Source organism: Rattus rattus, chromosome X, assembly GCF_011064425.1.
Source record: "Rattus rattus isolate New Zealand chromosome X, Rrattus_CSIRO_v1, whole genome shotgun sequence".
NCBI classification, from domain to species: Eukaryota; Metazoa; Chordata; class Mammalia; order Rodentia; family Muridae; genus Rattus; species Rattus rattus.
In genome coordinates, this window is record NC_046172.1 from 52,529,571 (window position 1) to 52,550,592 (window position 21,022).

A 21,022-nucleotide genomic window follows, 5' to 3' on the forward strand; every position below is an offset into this window, starting at 1 on the left:
ACCATATCCAGTGGATAGGCATGATCCCCAGTTGAGGGATGTGGCCACCCACCCATCGCAAAAAATTTAACCCAGCATTGCTCCCCTTTAAAGCAAATACAGGGACAAAGAGTATAGCAGATACTGAAGCAAAAGCCATACAGAGACTGCCTGACCTAGGGATCCATCCCATCTGCAGACACCAAACACAGACACTATTGGTGATGCAAACAAGTACTTGCTGAGAGGAGCCTGTACCCTGAGAGGCTCTACCCTCTAGAGCCTAATCAATACAGATTTGAATGCTCACAGCCAACAATTGACTGAGTATGGAGATCCCAATGGAAGAGTTAGGGGAAAGGATTGAAGGAGCTGAAGGTGCTTGCAACCCCACAGGAAGAAAAGCAAAACCAACCATCTAGCTGCCCCTAGATCTCAGTGGTACTAAACCACCAACAAAGAGTACACATAGAGGAACCTGTGGCTCCAGCTGCATACATAGCAGAGGATGGCCTTATCTGGCATCAGTGGGAGGGAGGGTCTTGGTCCTGTGGAGGCTAGATAACCCAGTATAAGTAGATACTAGTATGGTGAGGCAGGAGTGGGTGGGTGGGTGGGGGAGTACCCTCATAGAGGCAGAGTTGGGGGAACAGGATAGGGAGTTTGTGGAGCAGAAACCTGGAAAAGGGAAAACATTTGAAATGTAAATAAATAACCAATAAAAATAAAATCTATTCTAGAGTCTTCCTACATTTTCTCTATACTACACTGCTTCCAACCTGTTAATGAATTCATGAAATATATGCCATAATTATAACTTCATCTTATTATTCATAAAACTGTGTAAAATAAACATTTCTACCTATATTTATGCAGCATTTATGACTACTTTATCTTTTGATGTTCCAGTAACAATAAAGCATGTTAATTGAAAATGCTGACAATGAGGAGCAGTGTGTCTTTTCTCCATTTTCTCAAGGAAATTCCTGCCACAGTATTTGTAAACTGGGACTCACAAGTTGGCTGACATTGCTTAATCTAATCTTCACATGTTTGTCTTTCATCTGTCAAATGCTTTAAAAATATATTGAAGTTATAGAAGTCTACCTCCAATGGAGTGACAGGACATCAAATGGAGGGATGGGTTTCCATTCCACAGTCAAAAGACTTGACCCAGAATTGTTCCTGTCTCAGGGAAATGCAGGGACAAAAATGGAGAACATAGAGAAAAGAGGTTCAGCGACAGGCCCAAATTGGGATTCAGAAGCCTAGAATGACTGCCATCTGAGAGGCCCAACAAGCAGCTGACTGAGACAGATGCAGATGCTTACACCCAACCAACCAATGGACAGCTGGAGACTACTGTGCTTGAATTACAGAAAGGCTGAAAGAAGCTTACCCCATGGGAAGACCAGCAGTCTCAATTAACCTGGACCCCTGAGATCTCCTAGACAGTGGACTATGTCCAGGTAACATGGTCATATACAAAGTTCTTTGTATATATTAGATATTAGTTCTCTATGAGATGGAGGATTGCTAAGTATCTTTTCCCAATAGTTGGTTGCTGTTTTGTCCTTTGCCTTACAGAAGCATGGAATTTTATGAGGTCCCATTTTTCAATTCTTGATCTTAGAGCATAACCATTGGTGCCAGACTCTCCTGGGATCCCTCAGTGTTTGCCCCTGCTGAGCCTTGATGATGCACGAGTAACCTTTTGTTCTTAACAAAGGAACATCTTGGCCTTTCTGTTTGGCCAATGGACAGTAACACCATTAAGTCAGTTCCTGTTTTTGTTCCTTTTTCCTGAGGGCATAAACTTGTTTTTCCACTGTGCTTCCTGGGTTTTCCCACCTGGTGGATTTAGGGTACATGTACTGAGAACCTTTGGCATTCTAGAAATAGTAATGACATGATTATCTGTCTTTTGTTAAATCCCCCAGGCCTATGCCCCATTCTTAGTACTGTGGAGGCATGGGCACCATCACATTGGTGTTCTGTTCAGGAAAATTTGCCCTGTGCCTATGTTTTCCAGTCTCTTCCCGACTTTCTCTTCTATTAGTTTCACTGTATCTGGTTTTACGTGGAGGTCTTTGATCCACTTGGATTTTAGCTTTGTACAGGGTGATAAGAATAGGTCAATTTGCGTTCTTCTATAGGCTGACTGCCAGTTGAGTGAGCATCATTTGTTGAAAATGCTTTCTTTTTTCCATTGGATAGTTTTAGATCCTTTGTCAAAGGTCAAGTGACCATAAGTGTGTGGGTTCATTTATTGGTCTTCAATGCTAGTCTATTGATCTACCTGCCTGTATCTATACCAGTACCATGCAGTTTGATCATCATTGCTATGTACTATAGCTTGAGTTCAGGGATGGTGATTAACTGCAGAAATTTTTTATTATTGAGAATATTTTTGCTATCTTGGGTTTTTTGTTATTCCAAATGAATTTGCAAATTGATCTTTCAAACTCTATGAAGAATTGTGTTGGAATTTTGATGGGGATAACATTCAATCTGTTTATTACTTTCAGCAAGATGATCATTTTTATTGTATTAATCCTGACAATCCATGAGCATGAGAGACATCTCCATCTTCAGAGATCTTCTTTAATTTCATTCTTCATAGACTTGAAGTTAGATTCATATAGATCTTTCACTTACTGGAATAGAGTCACACCAAGGCATTTTATATTTGTGGCTATTGTGAAGGGTGTTGCTTCCCTAATTCCTTTCTCAGCATGTTTGTTCTTTGAGGAAAGAAAGGCTACTGATTTGTTTGAGTTATTTTTATATCCAGTCACATTGCTGAAGTTGTTCATCAGCTGCAGGAATTCACTAGTAGAATTTTTGGTGTCACTTAAGTATACTTTCATATCATCTGCAAATAGTAATACTTTTGACTCCTTTCTTTCAATTTGTATCCCTTGATCTCTTTGTTGTCTAATTGCTTGGCTAGGACTTCATGTAATATATTGATAAGGAAGGAGAGCGGGTGTTCTGTATATCCTGATTTTAGTGGGATTGCTTCATGTTTCTCTCCATTCAGTTTGATATTGGCTACTGGTTTGCTGTATATTACTTTTATTGTGGGTAGGTATGGCCCTGGAATTCATGGTCTTTCCAAGACTTTTAACATGAAAGAGTATAGAGTTTTGTCAAATACTTTCACATCATCTACTGAGATGATCCCGTGGTTTTCTTCTTTAAGTTTGTTTATATTGTGGATTACGTTGATGGATTACCATATATTGAACCATCCTTGCTTCACTAGGATGAAGCCTACTTGATCATATTAAATGATCAATTTGATGTGTTCTTGGATTCCATTTGTGAGAGATTTTATTGAGCATTTTTTGCATTGATATTCATGAGGGAAATTAGTCTGAATTTTGCATTCTTTGTAGTGTCTTTGTTTAATTTATGTATAAGTGTAATGCTTGTGTCTATGTCTCCTGATCTTTTTCCTAGGTTTTCTCTTTCCAGGATTGTCTCTCTTTGTGATTTCTTTAATGTTTCTATTTCCATTTTTAGATCCTGGATGGTTGTATTCATTTCCTTCACCTGTTTCGTTCTGTTTTCCTGTAATTCTTTAAAGGATTTTTGTATTTGCTCTTTAAGGGCTTTTACTTGTTTACATGTGTTGTCCTGTATTTCTTTTTGTCTATTGGATATATTGGATATTTTTTATTTACATTTCAAATGTTACCCCATTTCCTAGTTTCCCATCCATAAACCTTCTATCCCCTCCCTCTCCCCGTTCCTCTATAAGTGTTCCCCCCAACTCCCACCTCTTTTCCCCTCCCTGCCCTGACATTACTCTACACTTGGGGGTGGGTTCCAGCCTAGGTAAAACCAAGGGCTTCTATTCCTTAAGGGATTTTTGTGTTTCCTCTTTAAGGGCTTCTATCTGTTTACCTGTGTTGTCCTGTATTTCATTAAAGGAGTTATTTATGTCCGTCTTAAAGTCCTGTATCATCACTATGAAATGCGATTTTAAATCCGAATCTTGCTTTTTCAGTGATTTGGAATATCCAGTATTTGCTTTGTTGAGAGAACTTGGCTCTGATGATGACACGTAGTCCTCGTTTCTGTTGCTTAGGTTCCTGCGTTTGCCTCTCGCTCTCTGGTTGGCTCTGGTGTTAAATGGTCTTGCTATCTCTGACAGTCACTTAACCCTACTGTAAGCCTGTGTTTCAGCACTCCTGAAGACTGGCTTTCTCCCAGAAGGATCTGGGTACAGAGAGCTGTGTCACAAGATCTGCTGTAGGCACAGGCAGAAACTGGAAGGGTCGTGCCCTTGACTGCTCCTAGGTTCCTGATTGCAGAGGGCGCTATGTGGGTTCCTCTTGGGACAGGAACATGAGCAGAAGTGGTGTTCTCCCCTGAGATCTCAGAATTGTCTGCACTTCTGAGAGTTCAGCTTTCTCCCTCACAGGATTTGGGTACAAGGAGCTGTGGGACTTGGATCAGCTATGGGCACAGTCAGAAACCGGAAGGGCCCTGTCCCAGACTGCTCCTGGGTTCATGTGTCCTGAGGGCTCCAGAAGGGTCCATGGACACAGAAGGGGTGGTCTTATAACTGCTGTCAGGTGTGTCAGAGCTCATGGAGACTTGCTTTCATTTCATCACACAGGAAGAGACCCAAAGTATCATCTCCCTGACTGCTCCTAGGTTCCTGTGTCCAGAGGGCTCTAGGCAGGTTCCTCTTTAAATTTGTCTTCCTGCCCCATTAAAATCGAGGAAATTGGAAACAAGAAATGATAAAAGATCCTCTTCAGAGAGAAAGAAAATAAAGGAAGTAATTTACATTTATCCAAAAAGGGACTAGTATTAGACAGTAATAAATGAAAAGAAAATTAAAACTTGCTATTCATTTACCTTATCTGATAACCAAACATTTATTCATCCTCATAAAATGAATTGAAAATTCAGTTAATAGAATTTATAGGTGATCTTAAAACTCATTAATCTTAAAAGGTAGAAAGGAGAAAAAAGACCCATACTGAATACAGGCAGAGAAAACAGAGGAATTAAGAATCATAGCAACAATAAAAATGAAAATCAGGGATAGCCCTTCCATCAGAAAAAAGTACATTAAAACTGCAATGATATATACAGTCTAATATCAATTAGAATGGTTATTATAAAGATAACAGTGATAGGATAGGCCCAACTCTCATGAGAAGAAACAGGAAAGAGAAACATTTCTAAGTACACACACACACACACACACACACACACACACACACACACACACACACACACACACACACACGCACACACACACACTGGGGTAGTTTTTCCCATTTAAAAGACAGGTTGTAGCTGAAAAGAATGAGTCAGAGAATGAGAAGGGACAAAAAGATGAGAATAGATTGCTAGAGTTAGTTTGAAGGCAATTAGCGCTCAGCACAATTCAATTAGAAGCTGAGAGAGGCCTGTTTGAATCATTCGACTTGAAGAAGAGTTTGAATCAGAAGAGCTGAGTTGAACCAATCAGCAAGAGTTCAGAAAGAACTAGAAAGGTTGAACTTATTCACCAGTAAATCTCTGAGACAACAATTGCATATAAAAAACTCACATTCATAATATTACATTAAAGGGATAATCTAGAAGAGTAGGTTGAAAAGAGGATTAGTAGTAAATTTACAATTAGCAGTAAATTTACTGTATAGTAAAAATAATGTCGAGTGTTTAACAGCATAATATGATAGCTGTGTTTGACTACAATTAGTTGATCATTTTATATTCATAGTGGAGTGGATTTGGATCATTCACAAGACAAGGATAATATATATCTTAAATGATAGATGTCAGTGACTATGGTTTGATTATTATATAATATATGCTGGTGTTAAATAAAAAATTTCCCCAGTAGGTATAGTGTTACTATGCATCAATAAAAAATAAAAATAGGTCCTTCAGTTCCCCATGTCCTCTTGTACCCCTGTCAGATCAGCACACCCACCGCTCTACCTTACAGAGTAGCCTGTCTCCCAGGAGGCCTACTCTGACTGGGTAAACAAGAGGCATGTTCCAATGCAGGACACACAGCACCTGCCTCAAGAAAGGACAACTCAAATCCAAGACACATAGGCCAGTTAACATCAGAGACAACTAGATGGTGAAAGACAAGGCAAGAACATAATTAACAGAAGCCAATATAATTGGACACATTCAGAACCCAGCTCTCCTACTACAACAAACCCCTGGATAGCCTAACACACCTGAAGAGCATGATTAAGATGTTAAGGCCCATCTCAAGAAAATGATTGAAGCCTTTAAAGAAGATATGAATAATTCCTTTAAAGAAACACAGGAAAACACAGACAACCAGGTAGAAAACCTTAAAAAGGAAATAAATAACTCCCATAAAGAGAAACAGTAAAATACAGTCAAGCATTTGAACGAAATTAGCAAAAGGGTCCAAGACTTAAATATGGAAATAGAAACAATAAAGAATTCAGAAATGAAAGCAACCATGGAGATGAAAACCTTGGACAGAGAACAAGAACTGCAGACAAAAGCATTGACAACGCAATACAAGAGATGAAAGAAATAATTCCTTAAAAGATACCATAAAAGTTATTGGTATATCAGTCAAAGAAAATGCCAAGTGTAAAAAGTTCCTAACCAAAAACATTCAGAAAATCTGGGATGAAAGGAAAAGAACAAACCTAAGAATAAGAGGAATAGAAGAGGGTGAAGATTCCCAGTTCAAATGATCAGAATACATCTTCAAGAAAATCATAGAAAACTTTTCTAACCTAAAGAAATACATAGCTGTAAATCTACAAGAATCTTATTGAATACCAAATAGACTGGACCAGAAAAATAAATACTCCTGTCACATATAATCAAAACAATAAATGTGGTAAACAAAGAAAGAATATTAAATGTTGTAAGGGAAAATATCCAAGTAACAATACATGCATATCAGATTACATCTGACTTCTTGACAGAGACTCTGAAATTCACAAGGTCAAGGACCGTTGTCATAGAGATCCTAAGAGATCACAGATGACAGCCTAGATTGCTAAACTCAGCAGAACTCTCAATCAGTATAGATTGAGAAATGAAGATATTCCATGAGAAAGCCAAATTTAAATATTATCTTTCTACTAATCAAGTCCCACACAGAACACTAGAAGGAAAACACCAACACAAGAAGGGTGACTACATCCAAGAAAACATAGCACGTTAATCATCTCACAACAAACACAAAAATAAAATCACACACATAGTAACATGTCTAGCAAGAAAACTAATAGGAACTAACAATCACTGATCGTTAATACCTTTCAACATCAATGATCGCAATTCCCCAATAAAAAGACACAGGCTAGAAGAATGGGTTCACTATTTTGCTACATACAAAAACATACCCAGGGTAACAAAATGTAGAGACTACCCAAGTAAAGGGATTAAAAAAGATTTTCCAAGGAAAGGGTCCCAAGAAATAAGCTGGAGCAGCCATTCAAATATCTAAGAAAATAGACTTTCAAACAAAATAATCAAAAGAGATGGAGAAAGTTCTTCATAATCATCAAAGGAAAATTCCACCAAGAGGAAGTCTCAATTATGAACATCTGTGGCCCAAATGCAAGGCTATCAACATTCATTAAATCAACTTATTAAAACTCAAAACACACATTGCAACTCATACTATAATAGTGGGAGATTTCAACACCACTCTCTCATCAATAGACAGGTGCTTGAAACAGAAACTAAACAGAGACACCATGCAATTTACAGATGCTACGCACCTAATAAATTTAACAGATATCTGCAGAACATTTCACCCCAAAACAATACAGCCTCTTCTCAGCACCTTAAAGAACCTTCTCCAAAATTGACATCATATTAAGACAGAAAATAAGTCTGAACAGGTATAAGAAGTTTGAAATTGTATCTTGCATTCTATCAGACCACCACAGAGTACAGCTTGAATTCAACATAAACAGAAACAACAGAAAACCCACATAATCATGGAGCCCAAACAACTCTCTGCTCAATGATAACTTGTTCATTGGAGAAATAGAGACAGAAATTAAAGACGGTCTAGAATTCGATGAAAATGAACACACTGTACACCCAAATTACAGTGGAGGCCTTCCTTGTCTGGCCTCAATGGGGAAGGATACACCTAATATTAAAGAGACTTGATGCCCCAGGGTTGGGGATACTCGGGGATTACCCTCTCAAGGGAGAGAAGAACTCTGTGAGGGAAATCCAAGAGGGGGAGATATCTGAGATGTGAATAAACAAAAAAAATTAATTATAAAAATAGAAAAGACATAAATACTTGAATATTTCATTTTATTTAAGTGCATCCTTTTGTATTTCCCTGTGGGTATTTTCATATGACCGAAGGCCAGAAGAAGGTATAGGATTCACTGGAGTTGGAGATATGGACAGGTGGAATCATTTGGAATGTTTTCTGGGAAGCAAATCCAGGTGCTCAGAAAGAGGTGTATTTGTTCTTAACTTCTGAGTTACACTTTACTTTTTGACCATAAGCATGGGAGATCTTTCCATTTCCTGATATCTTCTTCCATTCTTTCTTCAGAAACTTGAAGTCCTTTTACTGGTGTGGTTAGAATTACTCCAAGATATTTTATATTATTTGTGGCTACTAAAAAATTTGTTGTATCTTTACTTTCTTTCTAAGCCTGTTTATCATTTGTATGAAGGAGGGCTACTGTTGTTGTTGTCGTTGTAGTTGTTGTTGTTGTTGTTGAGTTACTTTTACATTCAGCAAATTTGCTTAAGATGTTCATCAGCTGTAGGATTTTTCTGGTAGAATATATAGAGTAAATTACATATACTACCCTATCATCTGTGAGTGGCTCATGTTTACTTCTTTAGCATGCCCTACCTGCATGTACCCCCATAACCAGCATCCCATTGTATATCATTAATCATCTCAGAAATGGGTCAGAAAAAAATGTAAGAGCCAGGGATAATGTACATCTATAGTCAAATATTCCCTAGGCATGACAGTGCTATTGCACACATGAAATCACAGCAACTATGACTATACATACAAAATATGGCTAGTTAATCAAAATCTAAGCATAGTTGGGAGATTGGATCACTATACACGTATGAAATTGTTCAACAATAAAAATTAGAACTTACCAAAACCTCAATGGTAGCCTAGTTGTAGTCTTGGAAATGGGTATTGCATAAGCTAAAGCACATGGAAATGGTCCTTGTATGGATTACTTTGTTCTAAGCTCTTTGTTAATGAACAGAGATCTGAAATAATTTACTCTAAACAGATTTTTGCTAGGTTTTCATTTGTTTTCTAGCAGATACAGCTATTTTATTGATGTAGTAGACATCAGCTCTTAATTATTGAAAACGTTTTTAGTGTGGAAGAAAAATAGTGTTAAAAAGAATACAGTGATATTAAAGAAAGCAAAGGAAAATATGTAATCTTTAAAGCATACCCAGAAACTACACTGTGAACACAAAGTGCTCTGCTTTACAACGCATTTATTACAAGAAGTTGGTATAGAAATCCATTCTTTTTGAAGGCACAACTTGTATATATGCAGGTTCATGCCAATTTGTTTTAATCTATGGAGTGTTAAGCAGGGCATACAAACTAAAATTTGATCTGATCATTATTTACCAAAATATCATTATATTTGGGAAGTGAAGTCTCAGTCACCTGGAGAAGACTAATATAAAATCTAGTATGCTTTGATATACGCTGCTACAGAGATATAATGGGACACAGAATCACAAAAGGATAATTTATACTTGGAAAAACAGATCTGACAGTTATCTATATTGCTACATAAGAAAATCTGAAACCCAGGTTTGATATGGTAAGGACCATTATAGAAATAATATAATTGTATTTAATTCATCAAAGAACAATATGAGGTGAGAGTAGCTATTGGCATCGTTAGGTGGATTTACATTTTTCTTTTATGAGCCACTTCAATTCATTTTATGAATATTAATGTGTCAACACATTTGTCACTGGTCATTTTTGTAATTTCTTGTGGTTTCTCATGTGTTGTTTCTCTTTAATCCAACAGTTTTTGACTTGTTCAATGTTTTAACTATCAGGGCAACATTTTTCACATTGTAATTAATTACAGTGTGATTATTTAAGTTATTTAGTGTGTTTTGCATTTTACTCAACTCTGAACTAAGAACCCATTTGAGAACTCATGCCTTTTATTCTCATCAGAGAATTATTTCTTTATTCAATTGCAGATAATTTTTATAAACCAACTTGTAAGTAATTTTTGTCTATGTTGCTAGTGACATATTCCTACTAATTAAATAAGGGGCCAGTATATAACTGATTTCAAATTACTATTAAGAAAATAACATTTTTGTTGAACATAATTTATTTTCCTGTTTCATTGGTTCTCCTTTTTTCCTATAATGAGTCAGGACTAGTATAAATTCAAATTCGTTTTTTTTTATTTCCTGTAGTACTAGAGATTGAATCCAAGGCTTCATCTATTCCCGATATATAATTCAGTCTATTCAATTTTTTGACTTTTGTTTTATGATAAGGTTTCACAAAGTTACATAGGCTGTCATTGCCAGATATGCTGAGAAGATTTTGAACTTGTGATTCTCCTAATTTAGCTTCCCAGATGACTGGGATTCCAGGCCTACCACACCAGGACAGACTCAGCTCTTTAATCTATAACCTCTTTTTTGTTTGGAACATCTATTCCCTTATATATTAATGGTTGATGTCTAATTAACATCACTAAACTAAATTACTTTACAGCACTAAATTGTTGGCTCAAGTATTATCTTTTCAGAGAAAACTTGCATGATTTTATTTTATTTTGTATGTGTAAAGACCTTCTCTAAGCACTTTCCATTCAAGACATATCGGTTTTCAAATTCTTTGCACGCTTTTCACTTTTGTTTCATTTTTTTCTCCTTATTTCCTCTAGTAGATTGTAAATAAGCCTCACAGATCTCCTGATCAGATGGCCAGTCTTAGTATGCTATTACAAATTGTTTTTTAAACATTTTTAAATAAATAAAATATTACTCTCTCATGATTATGCAAGGTACAAAATGCTGCTTTAGACATTTTCAGTGCATTTTTAGAAAAGCTTTTAGAGCTTCCAGTATGTTTACAGATACTGCAAAACGCTAAGAGAAAGCTGTGTACACACACACACACACACACACACACACACACACACACACACACACACACGATATATTCTGAGAATATTGGACAAGCATGAATGTGGACCTCAGTTCTACCACTGACAACTAGAACAAACTTGTATAAAAATTTCATACTTGTCCTACATATTAAATATGTTGTCATGTGTGCTAGCATAAATACATAGGCGAATGCCAGCAGCAATCCACTGAACTGAGAACAGGATCCCCGTTGAAGGAATCACAGAAAGGACTGGAAGAGCTTGAAGGGGGCTCGAGACCCCATATGAACAACAATGCCAACCAACCAGAGTTTTCAGGTATTAAGCCACTACCCAATGACTATACATGGACTGACCCTGGGCTCCAAATTTCAGGTAGCAATGAATAGCCTAGTAAGGGCACCAGTGGAAGGAAGCCCTGGGTCCTGCAAAGACTGAACCCCCAGTGAAGGGATTGTGGGGGGGAGGGGGGTAAGGGGGGAGGAGGGGGAGGGGAACACCCAAAAGGAAGGGGAAGGGGAGGGGTTAGGGGGATGTTGGCCCAGAAACTGGGAAGGGGAATAACAATAAAAATGTAAATAAGAAATACTCAAGTTAATAAAGAAAAAAAAGAAAATAAGATAAAAGTGACATCATCCGGGTGACAACAGCACATTTAATCTGTATTACCTTTATAAGAGAAGTGAAAGATAGAATTTTTTATGTACTAGGTCCTTCTTTCTCTATTATTTGTTGTCTCCATCTTTCAGACACTTGTTCTGCCTTTCTCTTTTTTTGCACTATTAATAGGTCTTGACAACAAAGTGAGAAAATAAGCATCAATAACCTAGAAAAATCCCTTATCATAAATGAAGTTTCCTAGACACTTGATCTTTCTCCCCCCTCCACCCCGTTCATAGATAGACAGATATATAGAAAAAAGCTCCTCCACCAACATTCGTCTCATGAAAGCACAAGGAATTGGCACTGATCTTGAGAATGTGGCTTAAAAAAACAAAAACAAAAATAAAATAATGCTGGACTTAGTATATGAATGACAGCTCTGGGTACTTGAAGCTAAGTTGTTATCTGAGGGTCTCTGGCCAGCAAATATGGTCTATTTGTCCAATTCCAGGCCAGTGAAATACCCTATCTCAAAGATAGAGTGGGGCTGTGCCTAAGTAATGATATCCTAAGCAGTTCTTTACCATAAATATTCATGCATGAACTTAATCCCCACATGCAAATATAAGAGATGGATATGTAGATATAAAGAGTAAAAAAGATGTCCTAGAAAAGGTTTTGGATTTTAGGTATTGTCAATATCAAGTGTATTCAAGGCATAGTGCTCTTTGGAATCTATTGTTAATATTACATTAATAGAAGATAGATAATTCACAAATGGAAAAAGTATTCATCTTAATAAGGCACATTTTCCAAGGCTTACTGTTAGATAAATAAAGATTTCATTGAGAGTATGACATACAAAAATTGCAATGGGCTATAGATAACAATTAAAAATAGTTTATTGAAAATAACAATTAAGAGTAAACAATTATTTTATTTTAGACACGATATAACTTAGTCTATATTCTCAATTATGTGAACCTTCAGTTCTGACGTAAAAGTGAGAACAGAGAATTATAGCAACTTGTCTAAAACCCTGCTGACAGAGCAGAGCCAGACTTCTAAGGCAGGCTACCTGAATTTGGTGCTTGGGCTCTGAAACATTATGACGTTTTATTCCTAATAACTTGGAGTCTGTAGTTAAAAAAAATCCTCTGATGAAAATGGACATTCAACAATGACAACTGGTATAGCACCTTCTGTGTTTCTTTTTAAATGATTGTGGCAACATTTTTTTTTACAATCATGAGATGATCCAATTACTTCTAGTATTATTTTCAATTCCATACAAAAGAAAAAAATCACACTAGGTGCTTACACCAGGGACATCAGCTTTACTCTAGGATTTGCTTTTAAGTCACTTATCGTGACTTAATATGCTTGGCACATGGGAATTGCTAGTATTAGGAAGTGCAATCTCTTTGGAGGAAGTGTGTCACTGTGTGGGGAGACATTGAGGGTTCCTAATACTCAAGATCTGCTCAGTGCTAGAGTCAGTATTCTCTTGACTGCCATTGGAACAAGATGCAACACTTTCAACTCCCCCATACACTTCAGTCTGGATAATATCATACTTTCTTCCACGAAGATAACTCTGAAACTGTAAGCCAGATCGAATTCAATAGAATTGCATTGGTCATAGTGTCCTTTCACAGCAATGAAATTGTAATTAAGACATGGTCTCATTTCTTATTTTTTATTTTAATTGTTCTCTCAAAATAATATCACATGTGAAGTACATACATGTAACTTTGTGACAAGTAGAAAAATAACTATTTAAGAAACAAGGACCACATGGGCACAGGGTAAAATATCCTGAACAGAACACCAATGGCTTATGATCTGAGGTCAACAATCAAGAAATATGAGGTCTGTTGAATTTTGTCAAATGCTTTCTCAGCACCTAATGAGATGATTATGAGGTTTTATTCTTTGGGTTCATTTATATAGTGGATTATACTGGTGGATTTCCAGATATTGAGTTATCCTTGCATCCCTGAATGGAAGCAGACTTGATCTTTGGTGAAGGATCATTTTTGATGTATTCTTGAATTTGACTTATGAGAATTTTATTGAGTATTTTTTGCATTGATATTCTTCGGCAAGCAAGATCGGTCTGAAGTTCTTTTCTTTTGCAGGGGTCTTTTTGGTTTTAGTTCTAAGCATAAATGCTTACTGACAGGAGTCTGATATGGATGTCTCCCGAGAGGCTCTGCCAGAGCCTTACAGATACAGATTAAGATGCTTGCCGCTAACCTTCAGACTGAGCACAGGGACCAAAATGGAGGAATTAGAGAAAGGACTGAAGGAGTTGAAGGGGTTTGCATCCCCATAGGAAGAACAACAATACCAACCAACCAGACCCCCCCAGAGCTCCCAGAGAATAAACCACCAACCAAAGAGTACACATGGGGGACTCATGGCTCTAGCTGCATATGTAGCAGAGAATGGCGTTGTCTGGCATCAATAGGAGGAGAAGCCCTTGCTCATGTGAAGGCTGTTTTCCCCAGTGTACAGGTATGCCAGGGTGTTCACGTGGAAGTGTGTAGGTGGAAGGGGGACCACCCTCATAGAAGCAGGGGGAGGGAAGATTGGAGATAAGGGAGCTGAAAAAGGAGATAACATTTTATGTAAATACATAAAATATCCAACAAAAATAAAAAAATGGAAACTCATAAAATTGAAAGGCAAAGGACACTATGGACAGGACAAAACTGCAAACTACAGATTGGAAAAAAATTGTCAAGAAGTTAAACTCCAGAGAACCAAATAACCCTATTAAAAATGAGGTACAGAGCTAAACAAAATTCTCAACTGAGGAATATCAAATGGCAACAAAGCACCTAAGGAAATGTTCAGCATCCTTACTTATCAGGCAAATGCAAATCAAAAACCCCTGAGATTTCACCTCACAGCAATCAGAAAGGCTAAGATCAAAAACTCAGGTAACAGCAGATCTTAGTTAGCATATGGAGAAAGAGGAACATGTCTCCATTGCTGGTAGGATTGCAAGCTGATACAACCACTCTGGAAATCAGTCTGGCGGTTCATCTGACAATTGGACATAGTACTCCTGGGACCTAGTTGTACCACTCCTGGGCATATATCCAAAAGGTGCTCTAACATACAACAAAGACACATGCTCCTCTATGTTCCTAGCAGCCTTATTTATAATAGCCAGAATCTGGAAAGAACCCAAATGCCCTTCAGCAAAGGAATGGATACAGGAAATCTAGTAAATTTATACAATAGAATATTACCAGCTATTAGAAACAATAACTTCATGAAACTCACAGGCAAATGGATGGAACTAGAAAGTATAATCCTGAGTGAGGTAACTCAGTCAGAAAAGAACACACATGGTATATACTCACTGATAAGTGGTTATTAGACAAAAAAGCTTGCAATACCCATGATAAAACTCATGGAACATATGAAGCTAAAAAGAAGGAAGACCAAAGTATGGAAGCTTTAGTCCTATTTAGAAGAGGAAACAAAATAATCACAATAGGTAGATGGTGGGAGGGACTTTGGAGGATGAGACGAGGGGTAGGGGGAAAATGAGGGACTGAAGCAAGTGTGGGAAGGGACTATAAGACAAGGATGATATACAGAGGGTGAGGATCGTAAGTTTTAACAGGTGTCTGTAACAATGGGAAATGAGGAACTGAGGGTAGCCAACAGAAAGTCCCAGATGTCAAGAATGTGAGAGGCTCCTAGGACACAATGGGGATGATATTAGCTGAAATAACCAACAAAGGGGAGACAGAACTTGTAGGAATCATATCAAGAGGTTAGGCATGGCCCCATATTGAGGGATGTGACCACAAACCCTTCTCAAAAAATTTAATGCAGTATTGCTCCTGCGTAAAGGAAACACAGGGATAAAGGGTGGAGCAGAGACTAAAGGAAAGACCATCCAGAGACTGCACCACCTAGAGATTGATAGCATATGTAGCCATTAAACCTGTATACTATTCCTGATGGCAAGAAGTTCTTGCTGACCGGAGCCTGATAAAGCTGTCTCCTGAGAGGGTCTGCCAGAGCCTGACAAATACAGATGCAGAAGCTTGCAGTCAACCATCAGACTGAGCCCAGCAACCCTAATCGAGGAGTTACAGGAAGGACTGAAGGAGCTAAAGGGGTTTACAACCCCAAATGAAGGATAACAATATTCAACCAATCAATCTCCCCCTGCCCCAAGCTCCCAGGGACTAAATCACCAACCAGAGAACATGGAGGGACCTATGGCTCCAGCAGCATATGTAGCAGAGGTTGGGCCTTATCTGGCATCAATGGGAGGTACAGCTCTTGGTCCTGTGAAAGATTGATGCCCCAGTATAGGCGAATGCTAGGGCTGTGAGGGGGGAGTGGGTAGGTGGTGGGAAAGCACCATTGTATAAGCAGAGGGAAGGGGGATAGGATAGGGGATTTGCAGAGGGGAAACCAGGAGAAGGAATAACATTTAAAATGTAAATAAATAAAATATTGAATAAAGGACAAAGAAAAAAGAAATAATGACCATCTTATTTCTTCACTAATCATCTACTTGTTTTTACTTATTTTGTCAAAGTACAGAGACCCAAGTTTAAATTTTTGGCCTTTAACTTATATACCAGGGGAATATGAGCATATTTTTCTCAAATTTCTTCTTTCATTATCAACAAAAATGTTGACAATGACACCTGTTTTACCAGGTAATTTTAAGATTAAATACCACACCTCATATACAAAATTTTTTCATGTACTTAGAAAATACTATATAAGCAATATACCCAAAATATTCAATAAATATATTTGTTGTGCCCTTAAGTCTTTACATATTCACAAATGTTCTAAAAATTGCTGAGTTTTATAAAATTTAATGCACAAATTAGTTTAGCAACTTTAGCTACAATAAAATGTGTTCTTTATTTTCTTATTATAAAACATTAAACTTGTTTACTTTTTCAGAGACGCTTAATGGTATAATCCATAGTCAGGAGGTACAGCAACAAAGTACAGATCCTTCCTTAGTTAAAATGAGAGTATATTTCAATAAAGGCATTTTAAGTTGAAGACATCATAAACTTAAAATGCATTTGTTACACCTAACCTACCAAGCAAACATAGCTTATCAAGGCAGTGCTCTGTGGAATATCAGTTGTTTACCTTCATTTCCATATGGTTGTCTGGGATCTGTGACTCACTGCTTCTGCTGCACATTGCAAAAGACTGCAGTATCGCATTTTGCTAGCCAAGATGATAATCACAATGTAAAATGTGAAATAGAATTTTTACTCAGTGTTGATAGCTTTCACACCTTCATATGAGTGTGATACCCCAGAGCTATGTATCAGTCCTGAGTCTGTGAGATCTGCTCTCCTTTCAAAGCCCATTCTGGCCTTCAACTCACTAATATAACCCATACACACAGTAAACTTAGTGGGTCCTCTTGTCTCAGATTTTTTCTAAGTAATGACATTGTGACATCCACAACCATCCTGGCTAAAAATCATAAATTTAATTATATGTACAAAAATATGAATTTTCTAGTGTGCATGTGTGTGTGTGTGTGTGTGTGTGTGTGTGTGTGTGTGTGTGTGTGTTATTTCATGAAGTACAAGAAACCCATCTTTAAAAACCTTTTTAAAAGATTTGCCTAACTAATCATTATGTCTTCTAATGATTCTTATAGGTTTTTTCCTTTAGTTATATTTCACTTTTTGATTAATTATTTTATATATTAACAGTTAAATAGTTGTCTCTCTTTCTGGTCCCCCTTCCATGGGACTCCTACAGCACTCCCCTTCCCTATACCTGTAAGAATGTGTTCTCCACCCATCCACACACTCCTACCTCACCCTTCTAGCATTCCCTTTCTCTGGTGCCTCAAACATCCACAGGGCCATGTACATCCCCTCCCACTGAAGCCAGACAAAACAGTGCTCCACTACATATGTGGTAGGGACAAAGACCAGGCCATGTATACACTGGCTGGTGGCTTATCCCTGGGAGCTCTGAGATGTCCTGTTGAGTTGATACTGTTTTTCCCCATGCATTTGCACAACCTCATCTCCTTCAGTCCTTCCCCCAACCTTCCATAGGGTTACTGAGCCAGCTCAATGGTTGACTATAAGTATCTGCATCTGTCTAAGTCACGTGCATGCTGGTAGAGTCTCTCAGAGGACAGACATTCCAGGTGCTTGTATGCAAGCACATCTTGGCATAAGCAATAGTGTCAGAGTTTGGTGCCTGCACAAGGCATGGTTCCCAAATTGGAGCAGTCTCTAGATGGCTTTTCCTTCAGTCTGTGCTCCATTTTTTGTGCCTGTATTTCCTTTAGACAGGAACAATTTTGAGAGACATGAGTGGCCACATCCCTCACTGGGGGCCATGTGTATCTACTGGAGGTGGTTTCTTCAGGTTCCATCTCCCTACTGTTGGGCATTTCACCTAATGTTATCCCCATTGGGTCCTTGGAGACCCTCAGATTTCTGGTGTCTGCGACTTTCTAGTAGTTCCTCCTGTCACAACACTGCTGCATATTTCAATTCATTGTCCTGGCCCTCTGGTGCTCTCTCAGGTCTCCCTTCATATCTGATCCTGCCCTTCTTCTTTTCTTTCCCTCATCTCTACCACACAGATTTTCTCTTCCTCTGCCTCCTATAATTATTTTGTTCCCCTTCTATGTGCGATTGTAGCATTCATAGTTGGGCCGTCCTTTTGTTAAACTTCATATGGTCTGTGAGTTTTATCATGGGTATTTTGAACTTTTGTGGCTAATACCAACTTATCAGTGAGTACATACCACATATGTCATTTTGAGTCTGGGTTACATCACTCAGGATGATATTTTCTAATTTCATTCATTTGCCTGAAAAATTCAAGATGTCCTCATTTTTAATAACTGAATATTATTCTATTATGTAAATGGACCACATTTTCTTTGCCATTCTTCTCTCTCTTTTTTTCTGTAAAATTATTTTTTTTAATTTTTTATCTTTATTAACTTGAGTATTTCTTATTTACATTTCGATTGATATTTCCCTTCCCGGTTTCCAGGTCAACATTCCCCTAACCCCTCTCCCTCCACTTCTATATGGGCTTCCCCTTCCCATCCTCCCCTTATTACTGCCCTCCCCCCAACAATCACATTCGCTGGGGGTTCAGTCTTAGCAGGACCCAGGGCTTCCCCTTCCACTGGTGCTCTTACTAGGATATTCATTGCTACCTATGTGGTCAGAGTCCAGGGTCAGTCCATGTATAGTCTTTGGGTAGTGGCTTAGTCCCTGGAAGCTCTGGTTGGTTGGCATTGTTGTTCATAAGGGGTCTCGAGCCCCTTCAAGCTCTTCCAGTTCTTTCTCTGATTCCTTCAACGGGGGTCCTATTCTCAGTTCAGTGGTTTGCTGCTGGCATTCGCCTCTGTATTTGCTGTATTCTGGCTGTGTCTCTCAGGAGAGATCTACATCCGGCTCCTGTCTGCCTGCACTTCTTTGCTTCATCCATCTTGTCTAATTGGGTGGCTGTATATGTATGGGCCACATGTGGGACAGGCTCTGAATGGGTGTTCCTTCTGCCTCTGTTCTAAACTTTGCTTCCCTATTCCCTGTCAAGGGTATTCTTGTTCCCCTTTAAAGAAAGAGTGAAGCATTCACATTTTGGTCATCTGTCTTGAGTTTCATGTGTTCTGTGCATCTAGGGTAATTCAAGCATTTGGGCTAATAGCCACTTATCAATGAGTGAATGCCATGTGTGTTTTTCTGTGATTGGGTTACCTCACTCAGGATGATATTTTCAAGTTCCATCCATTTGCCTATGATTTTCATAAAGTCATTGTTTTTGATAGCTGAGTAATGTTCCACTGTGTAGATGTACCACATTTTCTATATCCATTCCTCTGTTGAAGGGCATCTGGGTTCTTTGAAACTTCTGGATATTATAAATAAGGCTGCTATGAACATAGTGGAGCATGTGTCTTTTTTTATATGTTGCGGCATCTTTTGGGTATATGCCCAAGAGAGGTATAGCTGGGTCCTCAGGTAGCTCAATGTCCAATTTTCTGAGGAACCTCCAGACTGATTTCCAGAATGGTTGTACCAGTCTGCAACCCCACAACAATGGAGGAGTGTTCCCCTTTCTCCACATCCTCGCCAGCATTTGCTGTCACCTGAGTTTTAGATCTTAGCCATTCTCACTGGTGTGAGGTGGAATCTCAGGGTTGTTTTGATTTGCGTTTCCCTTATGACTAAAGATTGTGAACATTTCTTTAGGTGTTTCTCAGCCATTTGGCATTCCTCAGCTGTGAATTCTTTGTTTAGCTCTGAACCACATTTTTTAATAGGGTTATTTGTCTCCCTGCAGTCTAACTTCTTGAATTCTTTGTATATTTTGGATATAAGCCCTCTATCTGTAAAGATCTTTTCCCAATCTGTTGGTTTCCATTTTGTCCTAACAACATTGTCCTTTGCCTTACACAAGCTTTGCAGTTTTATGAGATTCCCATTTGTCGATTCTTCATCTTAGAGCATAAGCCATTGGTGTTTTTTTTAGGAAATTATCTTCAATGCCCATGTGTTCGGGGTGCTTCCCCAATTGTTCTTCTATTAGTGTTTGAGTGTATCTGGTTTGATGTGGAGGGCATTTATCCTCTTGGACTTAAGCTTTGTGCAGGGTGATAAGCATGGATTGATCTACATTCTTCTACATGCTGACCTCCAGTTGAACCAGCACCATTTGCTGAAAATGCTATCTTTTATCCATTGGATGGTTTTGGCACCTTTGTCAAAAGTCAAGTGACGATAGGTGTATGGGTTCATTTTTGGGTCTTCAATTCTATCGCACTGGTCTATCTGTCAGTCTCTGTACCAATACCACATATTTTTTATCACTATTGCTCTGTAATACTGCTTGAGTTCAGGGATAGTGATTCCCCCGGAAGTCCTTTTATTGTTGAGGATAGTTTTAGCTATCCTGGCTTTTTTGTTATTCCAGATGAATTTGCGAATTATTCTGTCTACCTCTTTGAAGAATTGGATTGGTATTTTGGTGGGGATTGCATTGAATCTGTAGATCGCTTTTGGTAAAATGGCCATTTTTACTATATTAATCCTGCCAATCCATGAGCATGAGAGATCTTTCCATCTTCTGAGGTCTAGTTCAATTTCTTTCTTCCGAAGCTTGAAAATCTTATTGTACAGATCTTAAACTTGCTTGGTAAAGTCACACCGAGGTATTTTATATTATTTGGGACTATTATGTAGGGTGTCATTTCCCTAATTTCTTTCTCGGCTTGG